This window comes from Notothenia rossii (genome assembly GCF_949606895.1).
Source record: "Notothenia rossii genome assembly, chromosome: 2".
Classification (NCBI taxonomy): Eukaryota; Metazoa; Chordata; class Actinopteri; order Perciformes; family Nototheniidae; genus Notothenia; species Notothenia rossii.
In genome coordinates, this window is record NC_136904.1 from 22,061,149 (window position 1) to 22,079,643 (window position 18,495).

At 38.9% G+C, this 18,495-nt stretch overlaps 1 protein-coding gene and 1 long non-coding RNA gene across 2 annotated transcripts in view; one reads left to right on the top strand and one right to left on the bottom strand.

The window, feature by feature from the left end:
• The window catches only part of gpc5a (glypican 5a), a 130,092-nt gene that overhangs the window by 68,678 nt on the left and 42,919 nt on the right, over nt 1-18,495 (bottom strand). The gene's annotated exons all lie outside the window — the stretch shown is intronic.
• On the top strand, nt 10,794-16,181 carry LOC307028877. The gene is made up of 3 exons (XR_013805131.1): nt 10,794-12,357; nt 13,278-13,566; nt 15,464-16,181. It is a non-coding gene; the product is annotated as an uncharacterized lncRNA (long non-coding RNA).

The window sequence follows — 18,495 nt, forward strand, 5'->3', positions numbered from 1 at the left end:
TTGACTAATCATAACATTTAGGGAGATATGGTGGGCTAGCTAGCAAACAGTTGCTTATCTACACATCCAGCAATTGCAGAGCAGCATTAGTAATGATTTAAGTCTTGTTGGCAATAAATGTAAGCCCAGTATTAACTTGATGTCTGTTTTTGGCCTCATTATGTTTACTTTGTTCACAGGCTAGTCTCTACATGTGTCTGGCAGCTATTTGGACGTTGAGCAGGTACTGTTGAGTGGGTTTCGAGGGATTTGTCACTGAAAACCGCTGATCATTGTGGCCTAAAGTGACAGGATGTGAGCCAAAACATTTCAGTTGTGGAATGAAGTGCTAAACAACTAGCTGAAGATATCTGCAGATGTGGGTGTTAATTATCTGTTGGTTAACGCCATTTTTATTAAAAATTGTACTTAATCTAAAAAGGCAACCCTTACAAACTAAGAGGCTGCATTCAATCAGCTTGTTGGGATTTTTGTAAGCAATGTACAGATGGTAGCTGAATGTTCACATCATTTCACTAGCAGGTCACAGACTGCGCTCACTGTTTCAGATCTATTAGTATGCTTCTGCTGCCTTTGAGGTATCAATCATGAGCTGTGGCTGAGCATGCCTATTAATTATTTGCAGTCACACCATCTGTCTTTTACTTGCAAGTTCACACGTATGATTTCTGTGGTGATAAATACGGAGTAACTCACATTTTTCTTCTAATTTGTTTTTGTTCTTAATATGTGGCTATGTTCATTTTAAAAGTTAGCAGAAGCTATAAGGCAAGTGTCAATTATGATGATTTTCCTTTCCCTCTATCCCATCTAATTTCACAGTTTTGTACAAAGCAGTGGGATTTTTAAAAAGTCAAATGCAGTTTTATTTTTCCCTGAATATACCTTCATCAAAATGTTATGGATAAAGGAGTTCAGTGGCATGGGAGATAGAGGAGGTAGACCATGCACACTGTTCATGGTTGGCTGAGTAAGAAACAAAGTAGGCCTGTGGTTAGGAGGCTAGAAAGCAATACCTGCTGCCTTCCCGTTGTCATTGAGGAAACACAAGTCTCTCTGGCTCATTGCAGTGCACTTCAAAGCAGGCTGTTCACTCAGAAAGGACAGAAAATACTTCAGGCAAGACAATGGAACATATGCAGTTTAATGTGTAAAATCAACAAGAGGGCCATGCTTCAAACAAACATCTGTTTGGTACAATAACCCAGAGTTAATATGGTAATAAACATGTTGACTCTGCAACACTGTAATTAAATAATACATGATGATTTACATACCGCCTGCTGTAAATAAGTGCAGTTTTATTTCACAATAGGTGCGTGCTGTGAGTCATGAGTTTGTTAAAGGACAACACATTCATGAATGATAGAAATTGACTGTCAAGACTTTTGCAGACAGGCTAAAATCAAAAGGTATTTTCATAAAGGATTATTATAATTAGGATTACAAGGTTTGCCAGCATGTGTATCTAGAACTGTGTAACTTTACAAAGAGCTGTGACAAAGAAGATAATACAGCAGTAGTCAACAGTGCCTCTGGCAAAGATTTAGCTCCAAATGTCACTACTGCCATGTTTGTTCCAATTACTAGGAAGCCATGAGCCTTGAAGTTGTATTGACTTGTGCCAGGAGGACACTATGGACTAAGCCAGACAGAGCTGTTTGAGCAAGGTAGCAGCTGTAATTAATATGGTCTGGTAGTTGGTCTGTGGATAATGGGCATTTTGTTCCAGGAACTTGTACTTACACTGTTGTACTGAGATGTTGGGACAAGCTTTTTGAGAAGAAGGATTCATTACAGATTTCCAAACACAAAGAATGTGTCAGTGCACTGTAATGTGGGTGAAAGAAAAAAAACATATTGAAGGAACTAATGGAGGAAAGATAGGAAAAGTCAAGTTGATTCCATAGAAGCGTATTAGATCACATAGCACGGTCATCCAGAGATGCCTATCTACATTGTCCTTATAGGAGGAATTAATGTTTATATTAAATATGTTTATATATATTTTTTTTTATATGGAAGGGTATTTCTTGTAGCTTTTAGCCAACAAGATTAAGTTGTATCTTCATTTTACGACATTCAACACAATATATGTAAATGGCATTTTAAAGGCAGTTTGGCCCAGAAGACCTTATTTGCTTTTTATTATGAGAATTCTGGTCCTACATGACAGAAAAACATTACTCAAAGCTGTGTTTACTTTAATTGATAGATTTGTGCTTTTGACAAGGCTCTTTTCAGGGTTTTCAATTAGGTTTTAAGTAACAAACATATTGGAAGGAGCGAGAGTTGGACCAGTGTCAGATGGCCACATACATCATTTTTAATTCTGTTTCTGCTATTAATCACACTGTGTAGCTTTTCTGGATACCCTTATTATCCTTATACCTTTAGATGTACAGTGGGGGAAAAGTATTTAGTCAGCCACCAATTGTACAAGTTCTCCCACTTAAAAAGATGAGAGGTCTTCACAAGGTTTTCACACACTGTTGCTGGTATTTTGGCCCATTCCTCCATGCAGATCTCCTCTAGAGCAGTGATGTTTTGGGGCTGTCGCTGGGCAACACGGATTTTTAACTCCCTCCAAAGATTTTCTATGGGGTTGAGATCTGGAGACTGGCTAGGCCACTCCAGGACCTTGAAATGCTTCTTACGAAGACACTCCTTCAATGCCCGGGCGGTGTGTTTGGGATCATTGTCATGCTGAAAGACCCAGCCACGTTTTCATCTTCAATGCCCTTGCTGATGGAAGGAGGTTGTCTTTTCCCAAAAAGTTCTATTTTGGTTTCATCTGAGCATATGAAATTCTCCCAATCCTCTTCTGGATCATCTAAATGCTCTCTAGCAAACTTCAGACGGGCCTGGACATGTACTGGCTTAAGCAGGGGGACACGTCTGGCACTGCAGGATTTGAGTCCCTGGCGGCGTAGTGTGTTACTGATGGTAGCCTTTGTTACTTTGGTCCCAGCTCTCTGCAGGTCATTGACTAGGTCCCCCCGTGTGGTTCTGGGATTTTTGCTCACCGTTCTTCTGATCATTTTGACCCCACGGGGTGAGATCTTGCGTGGAGCCCCAGATCGAGGGAGATTAGCAGTGGTCTTGTATGTCTTCCATTTTCTAATAATTGCTCCCACAGTTGATTTCTTCACACCAAGCTGCTTACCCATTGCAGATTCAGTCTTCCCAGCCTGGTGCAGGTCTACAATTTTGTTTCTGGTGTCCTTTGACAGCTCTTTGGTCTTGGCCATAGTGGAGTTTGGAGTGTGACTGTTTGAGGTTGTGGACAGGTATCTTTTATACTGATAACAAGTTCAAACAGGTGCCATTAATACAGTTAACAAGTGGAGGACAGAGGAGGCTCTTAAAGAAGAAGTTAGAGGTCTGTGAGAGCCAGAAATCTTGTCTGTTTGTAGGTGACCAAATACTTATTTTCCCGCATAATTTGCTAATAAATTCGTGATTTTCTGTATTTTTTTTTCTCATTTTGTCTCTCATAGTTGAGGTATACCTAGGATGAAAATTACAGGCCTCTCATCTTTTTAAGTGGGAGAACTTGCACAATTGGTGGCTGACTAAATACTTTTTTGCCCCACTGTATGTGCCCATGCAGTCTCGTTTATATCAGCTTGGGGGGGGCTACCTTGATTGTTATATCATTCATGTTTTCACAACATTCATCGCTTAATAATGTTAATAGTATCCAGTCCAAATATCCCTGCACCAGAACTACAGGGGTCGAGTCCATACATTCATTGATTGCTTTCACGAACTGCCTCATTAAAAACCCATGTTGGTGCGACCATGTGGTGATATCAAATTCAAAACATATCAAATGGAAAAGGCTTATTAAATAGCTGTCCATTAGTAGTTGAATGAACAGCTTTATTGTGTCTTCTTGTTTTCAACTCTATTGTTGAAGCTATAACCTTGCTAACGGTGCATCGGGTTCACATTGATGGCAACAACTAAACTATTTATACACATCCCGAGCAAACTGTTTATAAACAACAAAAAAGCATTTACATTTAGTGCGAGCATATGGCCCTGCACCTCTTAACGCTGATGCCCAAAATGACATCTACCTCACATTCAAAGACATACATTATTAGGGTTGTGAAGAGCGTGTTATATTGTACCAATCATTTCCCTCTGAATGTAAGAGCTCTCTTAATTTATGAGCTACTGCATCATGCATGCCGTTAATGCAACATAGATTTCAGAAGTTCTAAAATGGCAAGAGAACTTTTATAACACCTCTTAAATATTTGAGTTTTATGAAAGGTAATAAGGCCAAATATAAAAGTTGGCTAAGTAGGAGATACAACTGTCTCATAAAAGCAGATGGTCACCCAAAGAGGGGATTTCCAAAGGTGTTAATGCCCCATAAGGACAATAATGTGCAGAATTAAACAGATGTGGTAAGAGCAGGGCAGACAATAAAAGACTCATCAGCTTTTATGACATCAGCGATCGACATGCTCACATTCAAAGTACTGCTCCACTGTGTTTTCTTCCCAATGCATACACTCAATGCTGCATCTTTCCCATCCGTCGAAAATATTTATCTCGCTGCGGAACACAAACGAATATGATCAAATGTACGGACTTCTTGGTCTCAATCCAGTGCAGATTATCAAAATCATTACTCTGATGAAAAACATTTCTTCTCTGGCATAAAACTTAAGAGGCTTAGTCGTCTTTGCCATCATCATCATCCACTGACCGTGCTTGTGAACATTTCAACACCTGCTTTATGGAGACGCAGAGACAAAAACATTGAGCGGATAATTATGGATTTAGGAGGCTCTCGGTAAACAAGCATAAACAAATCAACAAGCCTAGAGCAACACTATTATTGCCAGGATATAAAATATTACAGATAGGATGTCAGGTTTAAAGTTAGCAGTAAACTAAAAATCATAACTAAAATAAAATAAACTTTAGCACTGATTGAATCTTTTCATAACAAGGTTTCTATCCAGCCCAGCAGTGCAAACACAATATGTAAGAATAGATTGTATTAATGCTTGAAGAAGCATGCACCCTTGTGTTGTGATATTTCAGGAGGATATCAACATGTCATTTGTCTGTGCTATGCTCAGCAGTGCAGCAAGTCTCTCTGTCTGTAAATTATCAGTATTTTACTTTCAAAGATTTGAGCAGCAGGAAGCACACAATCTTCATGGCAATATAAAATGCATTGAGGCGAAAAATATCTGCAACCTTTTTATCTCACGCTGGCGGAGTTTGTGAACATTGGCAAGAAAACCATACCATGACCTGATTTCTATTTTTAGTTTGTTTTAGTCTTTTATATTAATCTTATATGTGTAGCTGTGTGTTAAGGGCAGTGGTAGAAAAAGTATTTATAATATTGAAGTAAAGTGTGGAACTATTTGCAATGAACAGTAATATTTTAAAGATTAAAATGTATTATGTGTTGTCTTTAATAAAGAATAACACAAATAGACAGCAAAGGGGAAAAGAGGGAATAACTTCTGATGTAAAATAAAAGTAAAGCATTGGAGTAAACATTTTTAACTCAGAAATCAGTAGAGTGGAAATATTCTCCGTGAAGGATCAAAACTTCATATTATCAATAAAGTTCATTCAAATCTAATTTGGGTCTTTTCCTCCATTTGAGAACTGTCACTCAAATATACAGCTCTCCTCGGCTATGTGCAGCTTCAAAGCAATAGTACTGTTGTTTTCAGACCACTCAGGCAGCTGCTTTCCTTGAAAAGCTCTATAAACCCACCCTATACTGTCTGTCCCTCAGGAGTAAGTACAAACCAAAGACAGAGCTAAAGGAAAGTGAATATTCGACTCACATCAGGTGTACACAAACACTACTCTAAATCAAGGATCGTCTCTCACTGCTGTCATATTACCTAAATGTGATGATTTATCTTTCTTTTTTTTTTTTAACAAAATGTTTATTCAACCATATGCAGATCAATTTTACATTGTTGATAGAAAAACAAACAAACAATTACTTACAGTTCGGCAAACACAGATAATTATACATCATGGTATCTTAAAAGTTACATCCAAACAAAGAGGAATTAGAGAATATTGAATCGGCAACACACAAATAAATTAAAATAAACTAGACTTAGTTTTGTTCAAGTCCAACCTTATATCGTTACAGCACCTTTTCACAATTGTAGCCCAAAAAGATCAATTACAGGAGTCCATCTATTTACAAACACATCCGACTTCATCTGGAGTGTTGCTGTTATTTTTTCCATTGAGAACACCATCAGTAGCCTGACTGGCGTAGGGTGGGTGGCAGTGGTTTAAGCCAAGATATCGTTATCATCTTTCTTGCAACCAAGAGAAGGATATGCAGTAAATAACCCTTTGTCTTATCCATAGCCCCTTCTGGGATTACTCCTAAAATGTAATATCGTGCGTCTAGTGGTAAATTAATATTCAAGATGGCCAATATTTCTGTACGAATCCCTTCCCAGAATTAATTCAGCTTCGGGCAGTCCCAAAAAATGTGAGTGTGATCTCCAATCTGTTTACAGTCCCTCCAACACAAATGTGTTAACGCTCCGTTATATTTTGAAACTAGGGATGCACCGAATATTCGGCCACCGAAAATGATCGGCCGAAAATGGTTAAAAAGGTTTTAGCACCGAAAAATATCACCGAATGTCAGAGAACAGGGTTACGTTGATCATACTCCGCATATTTGTCCAGGTGTTTTGATTTCAAGTGATGGAGTAATCCCGAAGTGGTGAAAGTCTTTGCAGTTACACCCCCTCGAGAAATGTCAGCTGAACACGTTTTACAAATCGCAATCCGCGCCTCTCTCTCTGATATTTTGAAATATCTCAAATCAGCAGACATGTTGGCTGTGAGCCAGCCGCGAGCATGGTCGCGCGCCGTGCTTGTCGCCGCGTTTTGATTACGTCATCACAACAACACGTTAGGTTACCAAACGTATAGGTGCATTTGTTGTTGTTGAAGGCCTGGCTGTTACAGTCCTTATTTACACTATTTTGTTGTAGGCCTACTGGCCTAGATGTTTATGTAGTTTTAAAGCACCTTGGCTTTGTTCTGAATGCACTTTGTTGTAGTTATCCTACAGAGAAAAGAAAATGCACTTGACTTGGAATTAATGTACTGTATGCATTCAAAAGTGCTGAATAAATGTTTTATGGACCCATAATAGTGACTATTATTTAAGTTAAGTTAAGTTAAGTTAAGTTTTGCCATAATCATGTATTTTTCCATAATCAGGTGGCTGAACAACATTGGTAAAAAATGTATACATTATATATATATATATATATATATATATATATATATATATATATATATATATATATATATATATATATATATATATATATATATATATATATATTTCTATTAAACATTTTCGGCCTTTCGGCATTCGGTTTTCAGCCAACTGTTTCCTATTTTCGGTATCGGTTTCGGCCAAGAATTTCCCATTCGGTGCACCCCTATTTGAAACAATAAGAGGAGTCCTAAAATATCTCATTTTTATTTTCCATTTAAATCCTTTCCATGAAGGGCTATTTGTTATTTTATGTCCCCTTTCACACCCATCTTCCCACGAGTCGTCATCAATAATAACATTCATCTCCATCTCCCATTTTTCCTTAATATCCAAAGTATTCCCTGACATGTGTTCTTGCAGACATTTGTATACTTGTGATACCAGTTTTGTGACACTCTTTTCTTTCATAATCCTTATTAGTAACAATTCTACGGAAATGGGTGTTCGCTTAAGTGTGTTCCATTCTCTATGTGACATTAAATAATTTCTCAATTGCAAGTATCTATAGAAATCATGAGAACCTAAGCCAAATGTATCTTGTAATTGTTTAAATGAACAAAAAATGTCACCCTCAAACATTTGGTCTATTATAATAAGTCCTTTCCGCGCCCAATTCCTAAATCCTGTATCCAGTTTACTGGGCCTAAATTCCCCATTCTTTGCAATCTCCATCACCCTTGAAATTGTAAGCGGTGCTTCCACTTTTTTTCTCACTATTGACCACACTTTTTGGGTGCACTTCATCCATTCATTCTCTACCCCAAGCTTCCTCCAGCTCTTTTGTCCCAGAAATGGCAACATCTCAAGAGGCATTAATGGGCATGATTCCTTCTTTAATTCCAACCAAGTCGTCTCCCCATTTTGTGTAAGCCATTCAACCATACCACACAATTGTGCTGCCCAGTAGTACAACTTCAAATTGGGAAGATTGAGGCCTCCTTCATTCTTTGAATATGTTAACAGCTTCAATTTAATCCTAAACTTCTTCTTTTGCCATATAAATGTGGAAATCAACTTTTCTATCATTTTAAAGACAGAGACTGGAACATAGAGGGGGAGAGACTGAAACAGATATAATAATCTGGGAAGTATATTCATTCTTACAGTATCAATTCTACCAAATAATGAATGTGGGAGAATCTCCCATCTAGCCACATCTAATTTTATTTCCGTTATTAATCTACCATAATTTGCCTTGTATAACTGTGAGGTTTTTGGAGTGATAATGATTCCCAGATACCTGAAGCCTTGTGCTGACCATTTAAATGAAACCTCCTTGTCTAATTGAGATGGCCAATCACCCACTAACATCATTAACTTTATACCCTGACACTTCACCAAACACATCCAGGCAACTCCATAGGGTTGGAATTGAGGTTAGAGGATCACTAATATATAATATCACATCGTCCGCGTACAACGATAGTTTGTGTGTTCCTCCCCCCTCTGATATTCCATGGATTATAGGGTTCTCCCTTATCATTTCTGCCAGTGGCTCTATACTAATTGCTAGGGATGCACCGAATATTCGGCTACCGAAAATTATCACCGAATGTCAGAGATTGATTTCAAGTGGTGGAGTAATTCCGAAGTGGTGAAAGTCTTTGCAGTTACACCCCCTTGAGAAATGTCAGCTGAACACGTTTTACAAATTGCAATCCGCGCCTCTTTCTCTGATATTTTGAAATATCTCCAAGCGGCAGACATGTTGGCTGTGAGCCGGCTGTGAGCCGGCTGTGAGCCGGCTGTGAGCCGGCTGTGAGCCAGCTGTGAGCCAGCCGCGAGCATGGTCGCGCGCCGTGCTTGTCGCCGCGTTTTGATTACGTCATCACAACAACACGTTAGGTTACCAAACTTATAAGTGCATTTGTTGTTGTTGAAGGCCTGGCTGTTACAGTCTTTATTTACACTATTTTGTTGTAGGCCTACTGGCCTAGATGTTTATGCAGTTTTAAAGCACCTTGGCTTTGTTCTGAATGCGCTTTGTTGTAGTTATCCTACAGAGAAAAGAAAATGCACTTGACTTGGAATTAATGTACTGTATGCATTCAAAAGTGATGAATAAATGTTTTATGGACCCATAATAGTGATTATTATTTAAGTTAAGTTTTGCCATAATCATGTATTTTTCCATAATCAGGTAGCTGAACAACATTGGTCAAAAATGTATGCATTATATTATATATATATATATAAATATATATATATATTTCTATTAATCATTTTCGGCCTTTCGGCATTTGGTTTTCGGCCAACTGTTTCCTATTTTCGGTATCGGTTTCGGCCAAGAATTTCCCATTCGGTGCACCCCTACTAATCGCAAATAGCAGTGGGGAGAGAGGCGATCCCTGTCTGGTCCCTCTGTATAATTGAAATTCTTCAGATGTGTAACCATTAACGCGGACCCTCTAACCCAATTAATCAAATCTGAATGAAATCCCATCTTCTCTAGTGTACATTCCAAATATAGCCAGTCTATCCTATCAAATGCTTTCTCAGCATCTAAGCTGAGAAGCATTGAAGACAGCTTACTTTTCCGTGCCATTGACATTATATCTGGGTTCGTCTAATGTTATTATTTCCCTGTCTTTCAGGTATGAATCCTGTCTGATCTGGATTAATTAATTTAGTGATATATTTCTGGATTCTTTGAGCTATTATTGTACTTAACATTTTTTTTCGTCACTGCAGAGTAAACTTATAGGTCTGAACGACGCACAATTTGTAGGGTCTTTCCCCTCCTTGGGAATCACAGATATTATTGCTTCAGACCATGTTTTGGGAGGTTGGTTCTCCTTAAGAGCATAATTAAATACTCTTTGCAAAAGTGGTGTGATCTCCTTCTTAAAACATTTGTAAAACTCCCCCGGGTACCCGTCTATCCCTGGTGATTTATTGTTTTTCAACTTCTTTATAACTTCTTCAATTTCCTCCTTTGTGATTGGTTCCACCATCGTTTTTGACTTTTGTTCACTTAATTTAGGTAAATTCAATCCACCAAGGAAAGTTCTGATTTTTCCTGCTTTATCCTCTACCACTGGTGAGTCAGAGTGCTTTATAATAAATAGAAAAGGCTTCCGCTACTTCTTTAGGGTGAGTCACCATTTTTTTCTTGGAGGGACTCATAATCTTCGGAACTATCCTGGTTGCTTGTGTTTTACGTAACTGAAATGCTAATAGCCGACTCGCTCTGTTTCCTGATTCATAATATCTCTGATTAGCAAATCGTAAAGCAACTTCGGCTTTATATGTCAATAAGTCACTCAAATCTCGCCTGCACCGGTCAAGAGCTTTCAGGGTGGATTTTTTTTGTGTCCTTATGTGTTCTCCCTCCAACTCTCGTATGCAAGTTTCAAAATATAATTGTTTCTTTTCACATTATTTTTTCAATCTCGAGGAGAGGGCAATTCTTTTTCCCCTAAGAACTGCTTTAGCTGCCTCCCATACTGTTGATACCGAAACTTCTCCATTATCATTATGTTCCAGATAATTATTAAATTCTTCTCTTATACTTTGTACCACCTCTGGGTTATTTAATAATGAAACATTCAACCTCCAGTATCTATAATACTTCTCCTCTTCTAACTTGATTGACATTACCACTGGTCCATGATCTGAGATGGTAGTGGGTTCAATGTGACAATCTGTGACTTTTTGGGCATCCTGTTTGGAGACACAGAACAGGTCAATTCGGGAGTAACTCTTGTGCACTTTTGAAAAAAATGTAAAGTCCCTGTCTCTAGGATGTTGTAAGCACCATATATCTGTGAGCCCAAGTTCCTCTCTCATGTTACATAATGCCTTAGCTTTTCGTATTCTTTGGTTCACAACACAATTAAAATCCCCCCCGACTATGATTATTCCCTTTGCGTTTTCTGCTAGAAGTGTTGCAATTTCTTTAAAGAAGCCCTGATCTTCTTCATTTGGAGCATATCAATTCAAAATAGTTATATTTACATTCCCAATTGTCCCCACCACCAAAACATGGCGTCCCTTTTTGTCTTCATGTACTTTCTCTGGAACAAAACATAATGACTTATGACACAAAATAGCTACTCCTCTTTTTTTTTCTCCTCCACATGAGGCACTGAAAACTTAACCCACCCATTCCCTTCTCAGCTTTTTGTGTTCCCCTGCACTCAAATGGGTCTCCTGCAGTAGTGCTACTGAGCAATTCAATCTCTTCAATTGACTGATAATTGTCTTCCTCTTTATGGGGTGGTTGATTCCTTTTACATTATAACTAATGAAATTCAATGTATTCATATTATGACCAGTAATTTAAATGAACTATTAAACCTGCATTGTGTCTTGTTCTTTGTTTCAAACCCCACTTCAGTGTTTTGCCAACTGTAAATTGAAATTACAGTCATTCATTCCGTTGTCTCTGCGGATGATAGCTCTCACGTCTGTGGGGTTCAAATGCATCTGGTTCCTCCTCCGATTCTCCTGGGTCGACCACTTGTCCTGCGTCAAGTCTCTCTCCAGTATGTCTCATTCCTCCACTCTTGCGTCGACTCCAAGCTCTTTCAGAGTCGATTGTGCCTCTACCAGTGTTGGGAACACCCTCACTCCCGTCGCCAGGAAAAGCTTCAGCTGTGCAGGGTATGGTGACTGAGCCTTGATATTCTTCTCCTTCAGTTGCTTAATCACCTCTCGTACTCTCTTCCTTTTTCCTTGCAAGTCCGGGGAGTAATCCTGATCAAAGTACACCCTCTGGCCCTCAAATTCAATGTCTCGTTGTTTCCATGCCTGTTGCAGTATTATTTGTTTGACACTGAAATCCAGGAATCGCACAATGATGGATCTCGGCGGTGCTGATGTCTCTTTTGGCTTAGGAGCAAGGGCTTTGTGCGCTCTTTCGAGTTTAATTTCGGTATCTCCCGGTACCTTTAGCTTCGTGTGTAAGAGAGCGGTTATGAACGACATCATGTCGTCCTTCTCAGTTCCCTCTCTTATTCCGTACATCCTGATATTATTGCGCCGAAGTCGGTTTTCCATGTCATCGCATTTTGCTGCTAAACTAGCCTCTCTCCTGAGTAAGTACCCCACAGCCCTTTCTTGACGTATGCTTCCGTCTTCCGTGGCGCTCACTCTATTCTCTGCCGTTGTTATTCTTTCATCCAGTTGCACTATTTGCTGTTTTATCTCAGTCATGGACGATTCCAGTCTGTTAAGTGACAGCTTAGTGTCCTTAAAGGACTCACTGTTTTCTTGTCTGAGTTTTCTCAACTCCGCTAGCATCTCTGATTCACCACCTGTTGGTTCGCTGCTCATGCTACGCATGCTGTCCATTAGCATTAGCTGCTTTTGGCTAGCTTTCATTTCCTCCTGTTTTCCTGTTTTAGTGTTCTTCTTGGTTTCTCTCTTGCCCTGGTTCATTGAGTTGGGGATTCTATCATTCAGTCTAGTGTACATTTGTCGGATATCTCTTGGGTTTTGGCTATTTTAATCACGGGTCTGACGGAGCTGGGAAATCAAGCGTCTGCTCTTGGCATTAGGTAACCGGAAGCCATGATTTATCTTTTTATTCAACTGAGCATGTGAAATCCTTGTAGTCATAAGGATTGTAGTCTGTAATGTAATGTTTGAGCAACTCTCAAGAAAGAATATAACACAAGGCAATGAAAGTGGCCAATAATCAAAGTCTAAGATTAATCACGTGTTTATGTGTCCTGGGAATCTTGTAGTCAAAGAAAACATGCAATAAACCTGAACTCATTGGAACCTATCAAAGTCAAATAGGTAACTGGCATGATGAAAACCATTATTTGCATAAATTGAACATATATAGAAGTAATAATAATGCATGATGTATTGATTAGACATAGCTCAACATGCTGTGTGTGAAACACTAATTCAAGCTCCAAAACTGACACCAGCAGGATTATTTAAAAGCTGCAAATTGTATTATGTTTCAAGCCTTTTTATCTTCACATCTCTGATTATTTTACCACAGCTGGCAGAAGCAAGTAGCCACATCAGCTGTTCCTGAGATCCATTGTGTTGTCACTGCACCTCTGAGAGAGCACTGTGGACCCGCATCAGTAAACAACACATTGGCAAAAGGGACCAAAATACCAACAGTCTAATCACCCCTGTAAAACCCTAATTTATATTTGCTCTCTCAGCCTCATTCTTTCATTCACTCGGCACAACAGCGGCTGAATGGGCCAAAAGAAAAAAGAAAACGGCTGCTAATGGTGAAGAAGCTCATAAACCTCCGGCAGGCCCTCGAAAGCTTCAAGGTGAGTGACAGCTGCAAAAACACCGGGCGAGTTTTATTCAGGGCTTCTTCAAATGAAGCAGTCTGTGTGTCACCTCATTTAAAAGAATGACACTAAGCATTGGAGGGCGTCCAAGTGGGGAGATGCAGACTAAAGTGTGGGTATGATTCATCAGCTGAATGAATTCTAAACAAAATACAATATAAAAACGGTTATATGTTTCTAATATTTAATCTGCACCTTAATGAAGTTACAGTTTTAAAGATAATATTTACACAGCATTCATTAAAGAGCAGCTGTTTCGTAAAACATTTGAACAAAACTGAACATTATAAACTGATATCACGTTAATGTAGCTACCACTGAGCAATTATGCTTCAACTGTAGTCCTACCCCACTGTTACTGCAGTAAGACTGAGCTCACAGTCACATTTTGCTTAGTATATTTTAATATTGTTCGTTTAGTTTTTCACTTCGACACTTTATCTTAGAGTGAACACTGAAAAAACTGTATGAAATGTATTCTCGACTTACTAGTGCTTTGCAGAAATTAAAACAAACATGCCAGAATTAAAAGAAACTGTTAAATAGGGCGAGAAGAAACGCTGCCCAGGAGGTCTGGTGATGCCGATGTTAAACAGACAAAACAGGAGGCAGAAAATCTATCCAAGCTGAATCTAGATGCAATTTCTGTTCTGTATAATCTCTAAGCCAACTGTAAACTATAGGCTTAAAGAATTGTAAACACTTTAAATGAACGACAGATTGTTCAATACAGCGATAAACAAAACAAACCAATGTTTTTTTGTGTGTTCATCATGTTGTTTATTTGAGTAACGGTTTCAAACTAAAGCTGTGACGTCACCCATTAGTTTTATGGACAGTTTAGAAGCCTAGAGTTTGGCATTTTGGCTATCACCATCTTTGTTTTTGGCCGTGTCCATCTTGCATATTTGAAACAAGTGACAACAAATGGACGGGCAAAGCACAACCAACAACTAGACAAAGTGGATAAGAGAATGTTACCATTAACTTTCATGAAGTAGAAAAACTCCGAAAGATTAAAGCTGTAAGACAGAAACACAGAGATACCCCAAACTGGACAATGCTGTGGAAGCAACCCGTCAATTACACGTAGCAACGGCCAAAGCTACACCCTAGTTTAGAGTCTATTTTGCCATTGCTCAAAATTCGAATGAATACAAATAAATTAACTTTAATCAAGCTATATTAAAGAAGACTTGAAACTAGAGCTTGCGACCATTAACACATCAGGAAAATGTCATCAGTTTGGTTATAATAAAGTAAGAATTGGGTCATTTTCTCATAGACTTCTATCCAATCAAACCACTTTATGCAACAGGTGGAGTCGCCCCCTGCTGGATTAAGAGATGTTTAAGCATGTTTAAGGCACTTCCACAGTGGCCCCACCTTTCAGACCCAGATGTTACTGCTTGTTGTAAACACATTATTAAAATGTGCAGTTTCCGTTAATAGCTTACATTCAGATTAAAGCTCACACTGTTCACATAAGCTTAATGTTCAAACAGTCACTTGTTTTATACTTTGATCAAACTGTTTTTCTCCATACATTCTACTTTTTCTATGCAGCAGTGGAGGTACATAGGTGGCTCAACACTTACAGGTAAATGAGTTTCGTTGCACCTGTTAATAAATAAACTGAGATGATGTTTCTTATCCAGCCACAGTAAACACAAAGTGAAGAGTGGAGTCGAGAGAGAAAGAGATAAAATATAGGAGGATTATTTAACATTTTCCTTCGCTGTCATATCACCAATCTTTCTTGAGAGACAGTAAAACTGCTCAGTCTGAGTCAATTTTATAGTTGACTGATCACCAACTGTAGTGTCTCTCCCTTCATCCTCTGATGGGCTTATCTGTGTTTATGTTTCCACAGTATCTCCCCTCACTTGTCGCTATACGGTCTACCAGAATAATACAACTGCAAAACTGCCCCCCCTTACCGCCAAGTCTGAGGCTCTAAATAGACGACGAGTGCTCTCCCCCAAGGTCCATCACAATTAAACATATCTTTTAATGTCTCTCTGTGTGATGCTGAATCAGTCAATATGTTTTTCCCTTCAGGTATGGCTCGCTGTTTAAATTGCTTTTGTAATTAAGGAAATATCCAACAAACACCAGCTTTAGGATGCTGTGCTCTCAGCTGTGGTGCGGAAGAAAAAGTTTTAAACAAAGCATGTATTCATTTGAGAGGGGTGGGAAATGATGCACAGTAAACAACAAGTACAGTTGCATTAAAAAAAATATGTTGATGTCTGGCTTTTGTAGCTAATTTAGTATCAGAATAACAACACGTTCAACAAACAGCTTGTGTGATGATGTGTTTGCACCATTTTAGAAATTAAGATGGCATATTTATTGATTAAAGAGCACAAAGTGGGCTGATCCTTATTAGCACAAACTATGATATGCTTCCTTGTTGTCGATAGACTTTAAGGGGTAAAGTAATTTATCTTCCCCCTGTCAGCCTTGTGCAAACAAGTCTAGTCTGCACACTCAGTGGAGATCATCATAATTTATAGGAGGAAGATTGTGCATTATCCTCCAGCAAAGTAACATCACATGAAGCACTTAACAATAGCTGCTGTCATGAGGTTGAGCCCACCTACACGTCCATATATACCACCTCATTGTGTGCCAGGGGTTTGACGGGTTAATATATCTAGTGTATTCTTTTAAATAACAAGCCCCAGGGTCGGCCGTGAAGTTTTGTGATGATCATCTGTCCTGTAACTGTGCTTTAACAACATGATCTCACCCCTGGGCTCAGTCATTAGGATTCAGTCCCTTCTCATGGAGACTAATTTATCCGTGCCACAAGGTCTTTTACGACAGTGCAGTGTCAAGTCATTTAAATGTCAAAACAATGCCTTGACTGTTATTTTACTTTAGAGGGCAAAATCATTTGCTTCAGAGCGAAAATTAAATTCCATTTTACAAGCCTGACCATGAGCTTGAATTGAATTAGCATTTCCCCTTGTCTTATGTTAACTTTACAGGAGGGACACACCCAGCCGACACTGTTATGCTGCTCATTGCCAACAAACAAAGTGTGGACATCAAAGTTTCATGATTAAGTAGTGTAATTAATCAATCTGTTTCATGGTGTTGTTTACTTCAACATGCCTCATCTGCTTGTCTAACTAACAGTTTTACTTCCCTCGATAACCTCCTATTCAGGCATAAATAACAAGAATGTTTCACCATCAAGTACATTTTTGTGAAAGTGTACCTTTCTCTTTCTTCACAATCTGTACAACATCGAATAGTCTCAATCTTTTGACCCTCAATTCAGATAAGGATATATTCGAATATTTTAGATAACGTTTTGAATCCCCAGAAGGGAATCAATAATCACGCATGCACAATGACAAATAACCAAAGGAGAAACAAGTCAGAGGGGACGTATCAGACAACATGGGCATGAAAGACAAATTGCCACAACACACACACACATATTCCAGGAGAACATATATACGTAGCTCAGAAGCCCATCCTGCAATGTATTCAATTGAATAAATAAATAAATAAAAGGCTCAAAAAGGCTTTTTAGACGGAAAAAAAAGAGGAGAAACTTTCGGATGAAGCTAGCACACCATTCAGCTTTGATTTAGGTGTCAGAGATATGTTGTAATGATAGTTTATTTGATTTTAAAGCACTTTAAAAATATACCCTCATTCAATTCTGTAAAACGTCAGAGTGACGAATGGAGCATGCAGCATATTTGGGTTTTCTCCTTTTTGAATGAAGCAGGTTTCCAGGCTATGCCACGAGTAGCGGCGCTAATCTTCACAACCTCTTCACACTTGTTCAGCTTGTGTCAACAGCACTGTGAGTCAGTTAGCCATTCATATGCCGCTACAGATGGTCTCATCCCTCTTCTTCAGCTCTGCTGCTGACATGATTCATGGGGCTCTGTGTCTTGATTTAGGGTCTCTTTTTATATTTCTTCTTGCCCACAGCAGAGAAGCATTTCTCCAAGACACGCCTGAGGCAATGACCCTGCTCTGCCTGGCTACGAGAGAAAAACAGATCCTCTGGGCAAAACTGGACTTGACACAACAAAAATACACACAAAGACGTAAATATCAGTTCATACTAGCTTGTGTAGTCAAAGCCAAACAAGTCAACGTCTCTTTGGCTTTCTCAGAAACCCAAAATAGTCGACAAAAAAAAAGAAATTATTCAGGCTTATTTCGAGACATAAAATGGTGCAAATAAACATCCTTTTGTGCTACACGAGGGTCATTTATTTACATACTACTCCATTCTTTCCTTTCCTCTTCTGTTATTGCTATGCGATTATTTCTACTCCCAAAGTCAATCGAATAAGCCCATCGCTTAAAATTAAACCAGCAGTCACCTGTGATTGTTTTTCCACTCAATCTGAGTTTGTTGAATTTGTATAATAATAACCTTGCGTGTTTCCTTCCATCAATTTTCCTCCAACTCAGTCTCCATAGGCTTCAGATTGCCCTGTCAGAAAGGACTATAGCAAAAGACTGTGCACACCACTTCCTTATCGCTACCAGTAAATTACTTCAGGATCAGATACAGGCTGCCAACTCGCAGAAACTCCACTCACCAGACACAGAGAGGGAAAGGGAAAGGGAGAAGGAGATGGAAAAGAGGGAGAGAGGAAGAAAAAAAAGTGTATAGACAAGACAAGAGGAGAGTTTCCCCGTGGAGACTGATACCTTCAGCTGCTCTCAAAGGTCATCTGATGTTATCTAACGATCATCTCCAGTCACCCAAACTCGCCTTTACCCACTCTGCTCAGAAGCTGGAGTCAAGCACCTGTCAATCTAAAATCCATAACCTGCAGCGACAACAAATGTAATCAATCTGAAAAACTATTATTTTTCAAGTATGAACACAAACAATGAACAAAATGACTGAAAGCATGA